Source organism: Ambystoma mexicanum, chromosome 5p (assembly GCF_040938575.1).
Source record: "Ambystoma mexicanum isolate Mex_15411 chromosome 5p, UKY_AmexF1_1, whole genome shotgun sequence".
In the NCBI taxonomy this organism is placed as follows: domain Eukaryota; kingdom Metazoa; phylum Chordata; class Amphibia; order Caudata; family Ambystomatidae; genus Ambystoma; species Ambystoma mexicanum.
Window position 1 is genome coordinate 140,952,301 of NC_090930.1, and position 14,870 is coordinate 140,967,170.

Genomic DNA, 14,870 nt, shown 5'->3' on the forward strand with positions numbered 1-14,870 from the left:
TGAACCCATTGTTTCACACACCCATGCCAGGTTCTAATGCTTATCGCATTTCTAGTGCTCATTATTTACACTCATCCCGGCTGCCACCTTGTAACGTCTTAATTCTATTGTTCCTTTGTTATGTTGAGGGTTGCAACCCATGTGTTCATATGGGTGGAGTTTCCGCCGGTGCGCCAGTTTACATCCGACTAATAAAGTGACAACAGCTCAACCTCACGTCTCTGTGATTTATTAAATCCTGTCTTATTGGCACAACAGCTTTATAAATGCATATGCACGTCAGCATCTAACAATGGCGACAAGGTAATCCCCACGGAGTGCTCAGCAACAACGACTGGTGCCCCCCACCATCCGCTCCGGCGAAGATTCCTACCACATTCTATGACCTCTGCGAGGGCTCCCGCTACGTGGCCACCGGTGAGCCACAGGGAGCCGCGCCCTGCATTGGTTGCGGCACATGCTGCCCACGAGGTCGATGAGCCTCAAAGACTCACAACAAAACCACCGCCACAGAGGAAATTAATAGCGCGTGCGCCAGCAATAAGAACACGTGCTGCGCCGCGCGGGCCTCATATTCCTTCAGACAGGCACCGCCACTGGGGGAACACTGGCTGCTCATTCCCCAAGTGCAGCTTCAACACCAATTTGACAAACAAGCGTCACTGCCACAGACACCTGCACAAGGAACCAAGCATTTCTTCCATTGGACGAGCAGCACCCCTCACAGTGCACGGACCCTAGAACGTTCTCTTCAGTACTCTGCATTATCCAGCCAACAACGACACAGCAGGCCTACTAGACAGATCGCTCCAAAGTCAAAGGTGAGCAGTTGCAAACTACAGGGACCCCACCACCATGTCAGGAAATGAAGCAGATAGCAGCCCACAAAGCCCTCATTCCAGTTCCACTCCCCGCAATCCCACGTTCAGGGAAGAGGGAGGTCGTGACTCCTTACAATTACAGGCCATGCAGCATTTTGACATTTCAGACACTAGTAGCTTGGCGCCTAGATGGGCCAGGTGGCTTAAGGAGCTACACAAGTATATCGATGCGACAGGCATCAGGGAAGAACGCCGTTTGAGGAGAATATTAATGCACTCTCTCTGCCCGGTGGTAAGAGACATTGGGCCTCATTACAATACTGAAAGCGGCATGGCTACCCCATACCGGGTACTGGGTCCGGGTTACTTGACAGGGGAAATACCGGGCCATTCCGACCTTGGAGGGCCCGGTATTTCCCCATTCAATGAACCCAGACCCAGTACATTCCCATTCCCATCTGAGCCCTTATAAGGCCGTTAATGACGGGCCAGTTGTTAGCATCCTGGTCTGCCTGCGGGACCCGCTAAGGACGCCTGGTTTTAGCAGGCGTCCTTAGCGGAACCCGCAAGCAGACCTCATAATGAGGTGGTAAGGGGGTTAACGGCCCTGGCAGCTCTACCCGCACCGTTAACCCCCTACCGCCAGGGTCGTAATGAGGCCCATTGTATTTGAGATGCCAGAAAACTGTGGGGTACATTTACCCACCCAGCAGAATTCCCCTCCATAACCAATCTGCACTGCAGCAGTTACCAGCAGAATGGCGGCGCTGGCTCTTTTGAGCGCCATTCCCTTGCATCAAAACTGTGTTTGCAGCTACACAAATGATGTCTGCGCTGTCTTTGCCAAGCACCTATTGGGCAAGATGACCAGGAAACACACCGAGAACGGCTGCCAGTGTGTTTCTTTATGCGCACCAAAGAAGAGAATTGAAAAGCAGCACAGCTTTGCTACTAGCTCATAAATTCCCACAGAAAAAGAAAACATTTTGTTTTAAAATGATGCAGCCTGATGCCCTTTGTCATCTGTTCAACAATACACAGTTCTGATCCAGTGAGACCCAGCTATGCCCAGCCATATTCAGATTGTGCTCCAGCAAAAGAAAGCATTTCCCACTTAATGACAGGCTGTGTCAGGCAAAATCTTTGAAATCACAAACAACTTTACTCCCACCCGTATGGTAAAAAGGCTTCACTAAGCAACAACATAGCACAGCTGAACTCTCAAAAGAAGCCCTATTCCTCTGTGCTATTTTAGTGTCAGTGGATATTTGCCTTGGACAGATTGCTGTGTAAGAGAAACTGATCAGAGCTGCAAAAAATGTTTAGAACCTAGATGGAAGAGAAAACCGTGACAGAAAAAGGAAATTCACCACGTGTAAAAAGGGTTGCTTTTGCAAACAAGAAAAATGTCCGTTTTAAAAGTGTATTGTTGAATAAGGCACTGTCCTTGCCTAGAAATGTAAGGGTGGAGGCAGTTGCTTGAAAACATACATGGGATGTTTTATTTCAACAGACTTGCTTCTGATTCAGAAAAAAATAAATAAGTAAATAAATAAGTGCATTTACTGTGCAAGCCACAGAACAGGTTTTCCTGCTTGGCATCAAAGGACATTTGCTTGCTGTGAACAGGATTTGCCTTCCACTAAAGGGGTCAGCCCCTTGAAATCTATGAATGGACCAAGAGGAAGCATCTCACAAGCTAGTCGGACTTGTGTCTGGGCTTGCACCTCCAGGACACGGTGTGAAATTGCAAATAACACCTCCCCTCAACTTCAACTGGGGGGCTTCACAGCCAACTCCAGAGCAGCCTTGGAGATTATGCCCTTATTTGGGAGACAATGCTGGCCATCTGGCTCAAAGACTATTTTAATTAATTATTGCTGCAACCGGACAACTCAGTAATGCAAGAGTTTTACAGTTTAAATGGTTTTGTGGCTTTCAATTAAGACGTGGTAGCCTTCATTATCATGTTGGTGACAGAAAATTGTATATTCTGAGGAAAGTGTATATGTTGCCACTGTGAAATTCAATACGAACATGCCTTATGACAATGTGTACACATGTATAAAGTTATAGAATTGTAAGTGAAATATTTGCCACCAAAAAGTGTGAAGAATTATTAGAAGGATGAAACAAAGTTGTACAAACCTGGAAGTTGGACTGCCATGCTCTGGGTGGAATATGTGATTTGCAAAAGTGCCACAACTGTAAAAATGCACGATTTATGGCATAACTGATTTTGGCAAAAATGAACGTGGGGATGGCGCTGTACCTCATAAAAACACACCCCATAAAACTCAGTCCCCTCCTCCAGCCCAATCTGCTTCTAGGGAGGAGGCGACATGACATAGGCTGACCTATCCGATTCTTAGGGGTAGATCTAACTTAGTTCTGCCCCACAGTAAATCATGTGATGTCATCCGCCTTATAAAAGGGGTAAGCTCACAGAGAGAAAACACACTTCTGAATTTTCCAGCTGCTGCATATCCAGATATTCCATATTCATCCTGAAGATTCCGGATCCACTGCCAGGCCAGAGCACAGCTGACCCTATCCAGGCAGAACCACCCTTCAGAACTTAACCCCATACCAAAATCCCACTAACTCAGGGAGAAAGGGGGAAAAGGTGTGGTACCCTTTTAGAGATTATCCTGTTACCAGACCAGCTTTTTGCCCCACTACCTGCATGCCGCTGTGCAGTGACCAGACAGGTCCACCTGTTTTCTACTAGGAGAGTCTCACCATGGTGCCGTGACCAGATCCCTCGAGTCCAGAAACTCGGATGGCAGTCCCAAATCCCAAGCTCCAGCGCTGATTGTGAGTATCTCCCCATCTCATAACAACACATAGCCTACCCTATCTTGATACCTTTTCTTGGTTCCACCCTCCAAGTAATCCCATCCATACCCTGATCTCTTGTTTAAGATAGTCTGAATCCTGTTTCTTAATTTCATGTCTTGGCGCCATTCTTTCCCACCCCTTTAGTCCATTGCATAGGTCCTTAGTCATATTTGGAGTAAACTAATTAATTTCTACCTAAAGAGACAAGCAGCGTGAAGAGGGTTAAGACGGCCGCTTAACCCGTTTCATGGACAGCGTTATCTTCTTGATAATCTACTTACAAAGATATAGTTGTAGTAGCAATTGTCCTTGCTTTTCAAACTGATTTTATTTTCCCAAAACGAATTTCCCTTCACATTGAAACTCTCATCCAGTTATTCAGCTACAGTCCCTCTTTCACTTTCCTATTATCCCTGTGATGTGCATCTATCACCCAGCCTAAAAACTGCATTCCGATTCTGTCTGTTTCACTTTTTTTTTTTTTCAAACCGTTTTTGACATTTAAAACTGTAAAAAGAGGAAAATGCAACTTTCCAACGTGTGCTTTTGGCTGCACTGTGTCTTACTTTCAAGTTGATTTTTGAACTGTATGCCCTTTGTTGATACCTTGCCTTGTAGTTGATAGTGTTCTTACATCGCTGATACTGTATCACTCATATTTACCTCATTTATTCAACCGCACATGTAAATTAAGTATTTACCAATTCTGAGTGTTCTTCATCCAATTGCAAAGGTTTCATTCCGTTTGCTGCCTAGTATCCCTGACTCCTTGCTGCTCCTTTCAATCGACCCAAAATTCGATTAATTGGGGTTTCGAGGAGCATTGCAGGGGGACATCTTAACTCGGCTGCTATCTACCCAAACAGTAAAATTGCTCCTATTCATCTGTGCTTTGGATATGTTCTAGTAGAAGGTCAACCAAGAGTATTTAATCAGTTTATATTGTAATTATCACCCCACTGGTGATTGCTGCCCAATATAAAAATTGAGTGATTTTCAAATAAATAAATATTGTATTCCACCAACAGGCCTGGTTCATGGTCCATTGTGACCCTGGGTATTTGTAAAAGGGCTGGATAAAGGTGAAAATCTGGACAGTTTTGTAATGAGACTTCGAAAACGAGCAAAGTATTGCGATTTCGACCTATACTCGACGGAAGAAGCACTCAAATCACAAGCCATTGCAGGCTGTAAATCTCCAGAGTTCCAAAAGAAATTGCTTCAAAAGAGTGAACCTTATATGAAATTCTACAGCTTGCGAGAGCGGATTCCGGTCTGTCTCTGCAAACAGAGTCACTCAGCAACATTAAAATAGCGCAATCCACATCACCAGCAACCTTGTGCCCCATTCGCACGTCGGAGAGTACCGCAGAGCAGAAAAGGTGCTATCGATGTGAATAAAAGTTCACGCATGTCGGCCCGTGGCCGGCCGTGGGGGTGAGAACCACTCCAATGAGTCTGCAAGAACATTACATTTTTTCAGTCAGCGGAAACCAGCAGAGATGCCAGGAAACAAGATGGCCGTCGCTCAAGGCGGGAAAGTCCACGACCAAACACTTGGCGATCTGCTACTGCCAGAAGACGCAGTTCACACAGCGGATCACAAGAGTTATCACACAGAGACAGACGACATGACGACAGAAGAGAAAATTCCGGTCGGTACAGGAGCAGAAATGACCCGCAAAGACAGCCACCACGACAGAAAATCAGGTTTTTGGAAGAGTCCACGTGACGCCGATGGGACTCGAACTCTTCCTCGTCGAGTGGAGATCGAAAGAGAGGGTATGTTCATGCCATCGGGAACGTCCCTGCTGCCGTATACTGTCCGGCATTATTGCTACAGATAAATTGACAGAACCGTGAATTCCTCATTGACACCGGAGCCACGGTAAAAGTCATCAATGAAGACGCATATAAATCATTGGTCAAAAAGAAGGAGTTAAACAAAGCAGAAATATACCCATATGGCTCGAATAAACCCCTCAACTGCCAAGGCATGTTCACTGCCACGTGTCGATATAAACACAAAAGCTTAAAAGTCAAAGTATTTGTCATAAAGGGAGAAGTATCCTCAGTTTTCGATCAGCTATTCAAATGGGCCTTATACATATAATGTACCAGATCATGTCTGCATATACAATCAGCTCAAAGGAAATAATAAAGAAAATATTCCCGACATCAGGACTCACACCGTGGGTGTCCCCCATAGTGCCCTGTGCCAAAAAAAACAGAACACCACCAGCATCCGTATCTGTGTAGATATGAGGGCTCCCAATGTAGCAATAGAAAGGGAAGGACATGATGCATCTACTACTGGGGGCAAAAGTATTCTCAAAACTGGACTTAAATAAGGGTTATCACCAACTGGAACTGCATCCGTCCTCCAGATACAGCACTACTTTCTCTACACACATCAGACTTTTCAGGTACAAGCAACTCCGTTTTGGAGTATTGTCGGCCACCGAGATATTTCAAAATGAAATCCATCAGGTCATCAAACATAGCCCAAAAACCCCAAACTACAGCGATGACATTCTGATGTTCAGTACCATGCAGGAGGCGCACGATGACACACTAAGGATAGTATGTATGGCGCCCATCTGACACTAAATGCTGACAGGTGTGAGCTCAGCAAATCGACTCTAAAGTTCTTCGGTCACATATTCCCAAGCAACGGCCTACAACCAGACCCGGAGAAAGTACGAGCATTAGTGGAAGCCCCTACACCCACCTCTGCGTCTACAGTCAGATCATTTCTGGGAATGGCGACCCACTGAACATGATACATTCAGGACTTTGCGTCAGTGAGTATGCCCCTCCGGTTACTCACGGGAAAGGGGCGGGAATTCTCCTGGTTCACTGCGTGTGAAGAAGCTTTTCAGTAGATCAAGAAATGTATTGCTTCCACATCCTGCATGGCGTATTACGATCCCGACCTCAAAACAGAAGTGACGTTTGATGCCAGCCCCGTCGGTCTGGAAGCGATCCTAGCCCAAACAAAACCAGGAGCCTCGCCTGACTCACCGAGACGCATAGTAGCATATGCAAGTCGCAGCCTCTCAGCAACGGAATGTGCACATTCCCAACCAGAGAAGGAGAGCCTGGCATTCGTGTGGGCATATGAACATTACCATCTGTTCCTGTGTGGACGCCCATTCACCATCATCACTGATTACCAGGCCCTTACCACCATGTATGGCAAGCCAACGGCCAAGATGCCACCACGTATTGCAGGGTGGGGACTCAGGCTGCAAGAATACTCGTTCAAAATCATACACCACCCGGGAAAAGATAAACCGGTGGAATTCCTACCAGATACCCACTTCCAGCTCATGACGACAGTCCATCAAAGCTAACCAGTACATAAACTATCTGAAAAGCAACGCTCTTCCCAAGTCCATCACGAGTGCTCAACTGATAGAGGGTCTGAGGGACAACCACCTACTCCAGAAAAAACAGGAATGCCGGACGTCGGGCCAGTGGCAAAAGCAACCACAGGAAACCTCTATCCTCAGCTGAAGAGGAACACTTTCACACATTCAGACTCATAAGACAAACGTTGTCCATGTCTTCAGGAGGACGCTTGCTAAAGGAGAACAAAATGGTCATCCCAGTGAGCCTGCGGACATAGAGGAATTGTCTCAACAAAACAACAACTCAGAACCAAGGTGTGGTTCCCACAGATGGACGAAAGGGTAGAACAGATGCTAGGCAAATGCATTTCCTGCAAGGCAGTTGCCCCACCACATTTCCGAGCCTCTCAAGAGTTCATCGATGCCATTACAGGTATGGGACGAAGATGCCATCGAAATGTTCAGCCCATTAGCCAACAGCAAGTACCTACTTGTGATTATCGACAAAATGTCCAGATTCCAAGAGGTTCACCCAATTCACTCCACCAGTGCCCAGGCAGTGATACCGGCATTAGACAAAACTTTCGCAGATTACAGAATCTGACAATGGCCCTCCTTTCAGCGGACATGATTTTGCGATGTTTGCAGAACATTTTGGTTCCCAACATCGCAAGATCACGCCACTGTGGCCGCATGCAAACTGAACCGTGGAGCTCAACAGGTACATGTCCATCTGCGTTAATGTTTGGGCGAGTAGTAAAAACCACACTGCCGCACAATCCCAATGTTTCTCTCCCTACCACATATGCCAATACCACAAGGACAAAAGACAAAGAGAGCAAAACCAAGATGAAGGAGTATGCCGATCTGCAGAGAAAGGGAAAACCCTGCAGTTTCCAAATAGGAGTGCAGGTACTGATACGACAAACTCAAGACGCCAAAGACATTCCCACCTTTAAACCTAAACCAACGACCGTGACCCACATACAAGGATCCATGATAACCGCGGCCAGACCCACAGGGACAATCACCCGAAACTCGTCATTCTTTCGAACTTTTGAAGGTGACTGGTGCCATGAAAGTAGTGGCCCCACCGGAGGAGAGTACTCCTCTGAATACATCAAAGAAAACAGACACTGATGACAGTGCCAGCGACTACACCGCAAAGTACAATTCCTGTCTACGCAGCCCTTCTCGAAGAGTGGTTTGCAAGCCTTCACAGTGGATCAGAGAAATAAAGTAAGACCACACATTTCTTGTTAAGCAAGGGGGAGAGGTAACGTCCCATTTCATAGTTCATTTGGGATTGTTATGTTGTGGGTTGCAACCTGTGTTCATATGGGTTGAGTTTCCGCCCGTGTGCCAGTTCGTGCCTGATTAACAAAGAGACAACAACTCGACCTCACGTCTCCGTGATTTATTGAATCCTGTCTTATTTGCACATCAGCTTTATGAATGCATATGCACGTCAGCATCTAACACACGTCCTACTAATGCATTTGAAGAGATGTGTACTGGCAGGTATATGTAGGGGAATTTTCCAGCTGAAGGGGGAGGGTGCCTTCAGACTTCTTCTGTAAACGTGCCCATTCGCATCTTCGGCGACCCCGGTAACCATTCATTGTTCTGGTCCCGTAGAACCCAGAGAGCTCAAGTTTCTCGTGGCCATGCGCGAGAAGGCCACCAATCGCTGTTTTATTTCCCTTTGGATTCTGGGACTTGTCGTTTTTGTTTCTTCATCCGAAATTTAGGGAAACTACAATTTCTAGAATGATGCACAAAAACAGAACTTGGTGGTCTACTCCCGCATGGCTACGGGAAACCGAAGAATCGCTTTAGTATCAAAGAGAGTCTGCTGTCATTGGTAACCGTTACATGGCACAACGCCCACCCCCAGCACAGAGTCCTGCCGTCTGTGAATTTATGGTCAGTGCAAATATCGATTTTCACTACAGCCATCAGCACACGCGACCCGCAATTGCATGCTTGTGGAATGGGGCATGGTATGTTAGAAAATTGGTTCTTAGTCTCGCTCACCTCTCTATGTTGCAACCGTGAAAGGGCCAGCTGTAACCTCCGTTGTCCCGGTAACCATAGAAGCCATGTGCGCTGTTTATTATTGGCCCAGGCCACAACGCGACAGTCACACTTCTGTTTCTAAAAACCGTCAGCCTTGGCGAGCTCACTGAAAAGACACAAAAGAAGGACAATTGCCAGCAACCCGCGTAACCATGAACAAACGTGGTCAAACGTGGTGTCCATGTTTGAAAGGAATCTTGTTCGTTTTAAAAGAATGTAAACTATAGAGTTCGTAAAATATTCTTGAAAATGTGACAATCTGTAAGAAAAAAAAATCTGATTTCTAAACGAAAATATTTGTGCATTAGTTCCTTTTATGTTACATAGAATACCTTTATTTTTTGTGAGCTTCGACCGCAGGGGAAAACAATCCCACCAATACAATAATGTGAGCATCTCCTGGGCAAAAATGATGCGTCCCTTTGGTAATCCTCATTAATCCTACTGTTGGTTACTCAGCATGTATGGTTATGTCTCTGTAAGGGTGGCGTGCACATGCTTTCACTTTGTTTATGCATCATGTTTCTTGCTTGTTTGCTTGATACATCTGGATAGTATGACCATCTGGGGTAATGTAGTATCCTCACATGTAAAATGGTCCGTGCAGTTGCACGAGAGAATGCTTGCGCACGAGGATGAAGGTGACGAGATGGAACGTGGGAAGCGACAGTTGGAGGAGAAGCCAAGCAGAGAAGACGCACAGTTCATGTTCCCTGTTAACCCATAGCACTATGTAAAATTAATCTTATAAAAGTATATAATAAATATATTAAGCCCTATTTATTTGCCCCTCCATACTTCAATGGCGACGAGGATAAAAAAACGAAGAAACAATAGTGGCCGTTGAGAAGGATCTCCGGCCGCGCAACAGGTAGGACCGCGGTTCCCATCCCAGCCGCGATCGCCTGCAGCACATACAGACTGTCCGAAGCTACGATCGTGCTGTCTCCGCCCACTCTTCGTGACTTTGAATATTATCTGTGTTTTGCCTCAATCACCGCCGCTTCCTACGCATACTGCGTTACGTGCCCCAGAGGAGGCGGGCCCAGCTAGCAATACAAGTTAATTTATTCACTGCCTTTGGCTGTATGCCAATCCATTACCTCCTACGCATACTGCGTTAAGTGTCCCAGAGGAGGCGGGCCCAGCTAGCAATACAAGTTAATTCATTCACTGCTCTTTGCTGAACATTCCAGCCGCAAGGCCCAGCTGACTATATCAGTTAATTTAATCACTGCTCTCTGCTGAATACCAATTTATTTCCTGGCCTAACCTACGAATTTTAAGTCGTGTTTTCCTAGCAGAACCACATTATGCTGCCAATAACCGACTCCATTGTCATTACACACCACTCCACGTCGAGCAAACAGTAATCCTCATTACTCCTCATACTCTTCCTCTTCACAGTATTTTTTTAAAAACAAAGTAAAATCAAACAATAAGTTTTCCGCGTTACGTCCTCCAGTAATCCTTATTACTCCTCATACTCCTCCTCTTCACAGTGGAAAGATAAAGGAATTGAGATCATACAAAGTACAGAATCTGGACTGACTCCCTGAGTCCATCTAATACAATCAATTATGGCCATGCAAGGAGTGCAACCACCACACATGTTTCTGCCGGAAGTTGGCGAACCTACACTTCCGTGGAAACGATGGTTTAAAGCTTTTGAACATTACGCACATGTAGTTTGTGGAGTGAACTACAGTATAGAAAGAAAGAAGTCTCTATTATTACATTGTTTAGGACCAGCAGGACAAGAGAAATTTGAGGATTTACCTGACCTCACAGTGGATGAAACAGGGGACATGAACATGTATGAAATTGCCATTGCTAAACTCAATAAACATTATGACAAGAAAATGAGCACTATCCTAGAAAGATACAAATTTGGGAAGCGAGTTCAAGAGAAAGAAGAATCCGTAGAACAGTATGTTACTGCTTTGAGGAAATTGGCCCGGAATTGCAATTTCAACCAACAACTTGATGAAAGGATCAGAGACCAATTTATGCTCGAGTGCAAGAGCAGTAAGGTCAGGGAGAGACTTTGGTCTGAAGATGATCCCACACTCGATGTGGTACTTAGATTGGCCAAGGAAGTGGAGCATACGGAAACGTGTGTTTCCACTTTAGAGAATAGAATGAAGGACATATCAATCAACTCATCGATTAGTGTTGTACAATCAGATCAAGATGAAGAAATTGGAATAATTAGAGGCAACAAGAAAAAGAAAATGAAACCACAAAGAGATGGAGCAATACCCAATACCAGCAATTTTCGGCGAAGACCGTTTGAGAGCAGAGATATGTACAACAACCAAGCGAATACAAGAAGACCTGACAGAGTAGAATCCAGAAGAGGGAACAGACCCGACATCATAAGGATGTCTACATCAGGAGGAGAACGTCAAAACAGGAGCATGTTTCCCCAGGACAGTAGGGGAAGGACCAGACATAGAGGATGTTACCGATGTGGCAGTCCAAGTCACTGGGCCGACAATAAGGAATGCCCTGCTCTAAAGATGATTTGCAGAAAGTGTGGGGGAAAAGGTCACATAGCAAAGTGTTGTAGGACCAACCCAAATGGTGAACAATCCTCTAACTGGATTGGAGATGATGACGATGAGGAGGAATGTGTATTCATGGTTACCGATGAAGACACACACATAGAGAGTCCCAGAACTGAAATTGTTGTGAATGGATTTCCAGTCAATATGATGGTTGACTCTGGAGCGAAGTATACGCTGATACCAGAGGAGATGTGGAGGAAATGCGGTCCAGAGTACTTATATGAAGTTGATGTAAAACCCAAAGCCTACGGAGGAGTCAGGATAGAATTAATTGGGTGGTTTGTCGCCAATTTAGACTTCAAAGGGAGGCAAGCAAGTGGTTGAATTTATGTATCTAAAAGTGGAGAGTCTGCTCTACTCAGCTGGACACACCAGAAATTACTCAAAGTTCGTTTAGACCCCAATGCTGATGAAATGGTTTACCAAATTGATGGACCATATAATGGTAACATCCAGAAGATAAAGAATGAAATATTTAGAAATGATGTCATAGGATGTTTAAAAGGATTTTCACATCGCATATTGTTAAAGAGAGATTCAAGACATGTAGCCCAGAAACTCGGAAATGTCCCGTTGGCCCTCAAAAGGGAAGTCAAAGAGGAACTAACCAAACTGGAAATGCAAGGTATTATTGAAAAAATTGATGCAGCAGAATGGGTTTCGCCATTGGTCATTGTTAGGAAATCTACAGGGAAAATCAGAATATGTGTCGACATGAGAGAGTTAAACAAATGTGTAATTCCCGACAGACACCCATTACCCAATATACAAGAACTAATATCCACTTTGGGCCCTGCAAAAGTCTTTTCCACGCTAGATCTTACAGCAGCATACCATCAAATTAAACTACATGAAGATTCTAAAACATTGACGGCTTTTATCACGCCAGAGGGACTTTATCAATTTCGCAGGATGCCGTTTGGCTTAATTTCAGCAGCTTCAGTTTTTCAAAGAGTGATGCAGAATATACTTGGTGATATGGAAGGAGTAGTTTTTTTTCAAGATGATGTATTAGTCTATGCAAATGATCAGGACAAGCATGATATGATGCTGAACAAAGTTTTGCACAAACTACACCAGGCTGGAATGGTGTTGAGTGAAGCCAAATCGAAAATCAACAGAAAGGAGATTGAATATTTGGGACATGTAATATCTGGTGATGGTATTAAACCCAAGAAAGATTTGGCAGAATCTATCAAGTCCATGAATACTCCAGACAACAAAGATCAATTAAGAACATTTTTGGGAATGGCTGAATATTACGCCAAGTTTATAGAGAATTTCTCAGACCACACAGTTGAAATGAGGAGTCTAATGAAAATGAAAAAGAAATTTCTGTGGAATAAGAAGAGCGAGAAAGAATTTCAGTTCATAAAAAAAGCTTTAGCCCAAGCTCCGGCACTGCAAAGCTATGTTAGAGGCAGGAAGACTGTAATAACCACTGATGCAAGTGATGTGGGTTTAGGCGCATCTCTATCGCAATATTATAATGGACAAGAATTAGTAATTGCTTTTGCATCAAGGTTACTTAAAGGACCAGAAAAGAACTACGCCACAATTGAGAAAGAAGCTCTAGCAATCAAGTGGGCCATTGAGAAATTCCGATCTTTTGTATGGGGAGTACAATTCATCATACACACAGATCATAAACCTTTAGTGGAAATATTCAGTACTAAAGGCCTCGACAGAGTATCCAGCAGAATTAGAAGATGGGTTACAAGACTTCAAGAATTTAATTTCAAGGTTACATACATTCCAGGTTCTAAGAACATTACAGCAGATTGTTTGTCCCGTTTGACCAATTTTAATGATGTAGAAGTGGATTTTGGGGATCAAGAAGCTGTGTGTGAAATATCTAGTCAAGCTATATCCAAGGAAGATTGGAGCGATAACATGGTGAAGGATGTCATTTTATTAGAAGTTATGAAGATGGTCAAAGAAGGGAGATGGAGGAAGAATGAGATACTTTCTCCAGAAGTTAAAGTTTTTTGGGAAGTGCGAGAAGAATTATATCTTCAAAGTGACTATCTCATGAAAGGAGACAAAATAATACCCCCTATCGGGCTAAGAGAGAAGATTATAACAATGGCTCATGAAGGACATCAGGGCATTGTGAAGACTAAAAGGAGAATCAGAACCACATATTGGTGGCCCGGCTGTGATAGGCTGATCGAAGACCAAGTTAGAAAATGTATCCTTTGCTCAAAGAGTGATAAAGTGTGCAGGGGTGCGGACTATCCTATGGTACTGAGAGAAGTCCCCGAGAGTCCGTGGAGTGAATTAGCTATGGATGTGATTGGCCCCGTTTGGAGTGATGGGTGTGCTACTTATTGTTTAGTGATAATTGATAAGTTAACCAGGTGGGCTGAAATTAAATTTCTACCTCAAGTTACCACACGCAACATTATAAATTTCATGGAAGAAGTGTGTGAAAGAGAGGGTTATCCCAAAATAGTTCTCACTGATAATGGCTCACAGTTTAAATCTGAGGAAATGAAGACATATTTAAAAGGGAAAGCCATCAACCATAAATTGTGTGCCATTTACCATCCACAAACTAATGGTATTGTGGAGAGGTTCAACAGAGTGATAAAAGATGCCATTAAATTGGCATGGGCCAATGGAAAGGAATGGAAGGTGTCAGTCAAGGAGACTCTGTTGGCCCACAGAGTCACTCCTCACAGTTCAACTGGAGTCACACCATTTGAACTCAATAGAGGCAGAAAAGCCAATACAAACATGTTTCCAGGTTGGATGAATGAACTTGTGAGAAGTAACGATAAAATAGAAGAAGCAAAGGAGAATATTAGACACAGGCAAATTGACAACAAAAAAATACATGACAAAAAACGTTTTAGGAAATTGCCTGAATTTCAAGTAGGTGGTTGGGTGAGGATAAAACTACCTGCGAATTTGAGAGTAGATGGTTGCGAATGGTCCAAGCCCGTGAGAGTGGTAGAGATATATTCCCATGCCGTTAGGACCCAAGATGGCAGAGTATGGAACAATGAAAGAGTAATGGATATAAGTGATCAATGTTGGGGGAGTAAGTCTGCTGGCTTGGGTGAAGTGGATAGTGAGAGAGGAAGAGCTGGTATAACGGTTGACATGGGTGATAAGAACATACGAAGGGAGAGTGAGGTGTTGAGCAGAATTTCTAAGAGAGTTATTTCCTTGGCAACAGAATCAGATAAGCATCAAGAGGG

General features: G+C 44.4%; 1 protein-coding gene across 1 annotated transcript in view; it reads right to left on the minus strand.

Moving 5' to 3' along the window:
• The window catches only part of C5PH8orf48 (chromosome 5p C8orf48 homolog), a 445,712-nt gene extending 436,517 nt beyond the window's left edge, over window positions 1–9,195 (minus strand). The window contains exon 1 of the mRNA XM_069612536.1: window positions 9,053–9,195. The gene's annotated coding sequence lies outside the window, so the exon portion shown is untranslated. The remainder of the gene's footprint in view (window positions 1–9,052) is intronic.
• Between the last annotated feature and the right edge of the window lie 5,675 nt (window positions 9,196–14,870).